The 4556-nt window shown below is 40.7% G+C and overlaps 1 pseudogene; it reads left to right on the top strand.

The window, feature by feature from the left end:
* Gm8957 (predicted gene 8957) lies at positions 937 to 2162 on the top strand (annotated as a pseudogene).

The following is a 4556-nucleotide window of genomic DNA, read 5'->3' as shown; positions in this document are numbered from 1 at the left end:
TTTATTTTTTATTTTTAACATTTGGATATTCTTTCTTTGCCTACCTTTGCCTAGTTAGTATGGAAAAGATATGGTGCCTGTCATATCAATTTTCTGGGAAAACAAACTGTTTCATTGATTCTTTTGTGTGTGTGTGTGTGTTTGCTTCTATTTTATTGGTTTGAGCCCTCAGTTTGATTTTATTTCTTCTCTGCATCTTTTACATGTAATTATTTCTTTTTGCTTTAGAGCTTTCAGGTATGCTGTTAAGTTATTATTAGAAAATCTTGCTAGGTTTGTTTGTTTGTTTGTTTGTTTCACCTAGTCTTAGAACCTCTTTCATTGTGTCCCATAAGACTGAGTCTGTTGCCTATTTTACTTTATCCAATTTAAGAAAGATTTCCATTTCTTTTTCTTTTTTTTTTTTTTTTTTTTTTTTTTGTCTTTACCCAATTTTCATTCAGGAGAGAGCTGTGAGTTTACATGAGATTCTATGCTCTCTGTTTCTTTTGTTGTTTTTGATATCCCAGCTTTAATCTATGGTAGTCCAACATGATGTAGTTATTTATTTTAATTTTCTTATGACTTGCTTTGTGTCAGAATTCATGGTCAGTGTTTGGAGAAAGTTACATGAGCTTCAGAATAGAAGATATAATATTTTTGTATGTTTTGGTGAAATGTTCTGCAATATCTATTAGGCTCATTTGGTTTATAAAGTCTGTCGGGTCAAACATTTTTCTGTTTAGTTTTTCTCTTGATGACATGTCTATTGGTGAGAGTAGAGTATTGAATCTCCCACTACTAGTGTATAAGGGTCAATATGTCAGTTTAGCTATAGTAACATTTCTTCTATAAACTTGGTTGCCCTTGTGTTTGGGTATAGATGTTAAAAACTTGAAATGTGGTCTTTGCTCCTCCCTGTTCCAGAGACAGCCACATCTTCCTGTGCAGTGCCAGCCTCGTCCTGTAGGCAAAATGGTGAAGGTCGGTGTGAACAGATTTGGCAGTATTGGGTGCTCGGTTACCAGGGCTGCCTCCTGATCTGCACTTGGCAAAGTAGAGATTGTGGCCATCAACGACCCGTTCATTTACCTCAACCGTATGCTGTACATGTTCCAGTCTGACTCTGCCCATGGCAAGTTCAACCCCATAGTCAAGGCTGAGAATGGGAAGCTTGTCATCAACCGGAAGCCCATCACCACCTTCCAGGAGCGAGATCCTGCTAATATCAAACGTGGTGATGCTGGTGCTGAGTATGTCGTGGAGTCTACTGGCGTCTTCACCACCATGGAGAAGGCGGGGGCCCACTTGAAGGGTGGGACCAAAAGGGTCACCGTCTCTGCCCTTTCTGCCGATGTCCCCATGTTTGTGATGGATGTGAACCACAAGAAATATGACAACTCACTCAAGATTGTCAGCAATGCATCCTGCACCACCAACTGCTTAGCGCCCCCCCCCCCCCCAAGGTCATCCATGAGAACTTTGGCATCGTAGAAGGGCTCATGAACATGGTCCATGCCATCTCTGCCAGTTAGAAGACTGTGGATGTTCCCTCTGGAAAGCTGTGGCGTGATGGCATTGGGGCTGCCCAGAACATCCACTGCATCCACTGTTGCTGTGAAGGCTGTGGGCAAGGTCACCCTAGAGCTGAAAGGGTAGCTCACTGGCATGGCCTTCTGTGTTCCTACTCCCAATGTATCTGTTGTAGATCTGACACACCTCCTGGAGAAACTTGCCAAGTCTGATGGCATCAGGAAGGTGATGAAGCAGGCATCTGAGGGCCCACTAAAGGGCATCACGTGGTTACACTGGGGACCAGGTTGTTTCCTGAGATTTCAACAGCAAATCTCAGTCTTCCACCTTTGATTCTGGGGCTGGCATTTCTCTCAATGACAACTTTGTAAAGCTCATTTCCTGTCATGGCAATGAATATGGCTACAGAAACAGGGTGGTGGACCTCCTGGCCTACATGGCCTCCAAGGAGTAAAAAACCCTGGACCACCCACCCCAGCAAGTATACTGAGCAAGAGAGAGGCCCTCAGTTGGTGAGGAGTCCCTGTCCCAACTCGGCCCTAACACTGAGCATCTCCCTCACAATTTCCTTCCCAGATCCCCTTAATAACAGGAGAGGCCTAGGGAACCCTCCCTACTCTCTTGAATATCACCAATAAAGTTCGCTACACAACCCCCACCCCCCCCCCAAAAAATCAAGTGAACCTGGTAGATTTTACTTTGATGAATATGTAGTATTCTATATTTCTTTAGATAAGTTTTGTTTGAAGTCTATTTTGTTAAATATTAAAATGGCTACACCAGCTGGTTTCTTAGGTGCATTTGCTTGCCATATTTTTTCCAACTGTTTGCTTTGATTTAACGATTATCTTTGCTGTTGTGGTATCATTCTTAGGTGCAACAAAAGCAAGTGTTCTCTTTTCCATTCCTTTCTGTTTGTTTCTCTCTCTCTCTCTTTTTTTTTTTTTTTTTTTTTTTGGTAATTGACACCATTGATATTGAGAGAAATCACTGACCATTGATTATTGTTTCTTGTTTTTTTTGTTTGTGATGATTTGTGTACATGTATAACAGGATGTCTCAGACCCACTAGTGATATAAATAATGACACAGATGCTTTTTCATATTTTAAAGCTTAGGCCATTTGCTGGGTAATTTCCCAACTACTGTAAACTTAACCTGTATAATCCTGGCATTACATCCTACCACGTGGCCATCACTCTTTTCGGCTCTGCTGTGTTCCATCTACTCACCTTTGCGTCTCTTACCAATCTCCCACGTCTGTCTCTTCTCCCAGAGACTCTTTCTCTGCCTGGAAGTTCTGACCTCCATACTCTGCCTAGCAATTATTGGCCAGCATGTTTTTATTTATTTTTATTTTTATTTTATTATTTTATTTTATTTTTTCTGTGCTAGGTGGCTCTGTCTATTTTTTTTATTAGATATTTTTTTATTTACATTTCAAATGCTATCCCGAAAGTTCCCTATACCCTACCCCTGTCTGCTCCCCTACCCACCCACTCCCACTTCTTGGCTCTGGTGTTCCCCTGTACTGGAGCATATCAAGTTTGCAAGACCAAGGGGCCTCTCTTCCCAGTGATGGCCAACTAGGCCATCTTCTGCTACATACGCAGCTCTGAGGGTACTGATTAGTTCATATTGTTGTTCCACCTATAGGGTTGTAGATCCCTTCAGCTCCTTGGGTACTTTTTCTAGCTCTTCCATTGGGGGCCCAGTATTCCATCCTATAGATGACTGTGAGCATCCTTTTCTATATTTGCCAGGCCCTGGAATAGCGTCACTCAAGACAGCTAATCAGGGTCCTTCCAGCAAAATCTTGTTGGCATATGCAATAGTATCTGTGTTTGGTGGCTGATTATGGGATGGAGCATGTTTTTATTAAAGCCAACCATCAAGTAAGAAAGGATGAATGTTTACAAAATATGATTCCAGTGATGGACCATAAGAATGTATCAGGATCCAGCCAGTACTCAGCTCTCTGCTCTTTTGGCAATCACCAATTGAATATACATAGACAATCTTCATTCAGTGGACAAAAGGTTACACATCCCCACAAAACATGTGTGAATACTTTTCCACCTCTTTAATTTTGATGGTTTGTATTATTTATTTATTTTGTTTTCATGATTGTAATTAACCTCCTTACATTGGGGAATTTCTTCTAGTACTGTGTATAGGTTTAAATTTGCAGATAACTATTGTTTAAATTTGTTTTCTATAATGATGTCTTAGGGTTTTATTGCTATGAACACACACTTTGAGCAAGGCAGCCCTTACAAGAAAAACAGGTTCAGAGGTTCAGTCCATTATCATCAATTCGGGAGCATGGCAGCATCCAGGCAGTCACGGTGCAGGAGGAGCTGAGAGTTTTACATCTTTGTAGGAAAACTGCTAGGAGAATACTGACTTCCAGGCAGCTAGGATGAGGATCTTAAAGCCCACGCCCACAGTGACACAACTATTCCAACAAGGCCACACCTTCAAATAGTGCCCTTGCCTGAGCCAAGCATATTCAAACCACAACACATGGAATACCTTACTTTCTCCCTCTATGGCAGTTGAGGGTTTTGCTGGGTCTCGTATCCTGGGCTGACATGTGCTCTCAGAGTATCCAATATGTATGCTCAGGATATTCTGGCATTTAGCCTGTTCATTGTGGAGCTTTATGTTACTTGGTCTTTTTCCCTTGCAGAGTTTAATATTCTTTCCCTGTTCTATATGTTTAGTGTTTTGATTTATTATCTATTACAATCTATTCTATTCTATATCTATTCTGTATACTTCTAGTACCTTTTAAAGCATCTCTGTCTTAAAGTTAGAAAAAAAATTCTGTGATTTTGTTGACAATATTTTCTCGGCCTATATACTGTGGCCCTTTCAGAAAATCTAGTAGTACCATAAGTTTCATTTTTTTGTTACTCCTGATTATATGCCCAAATGATAGAAGCCAGCATCCCACAGATACACTTGTACATACATGTTCATTAATACACTCTCAAAGCTTCAAGCATAGAATTAATCTGATATGCATCAAAGAATGAATG

This window comes from Mus musculus, chromosome 3, assembly GCF_000001635.26.
Source record: "Mus musculus strain C57BL/6J chromosome 3, GRCm38.p6 C57BL/6J".
NCBI lineage: Eukaryota > Metazoa > Chordata > Mammalia > Rodentia > Muridae > Mus > Mus musculus.
The sequence above is the reverse complement of the archived record's forward strand: the minus strand, read 5'-3'. Positions and strand labels throughout refer to the sequence as shown.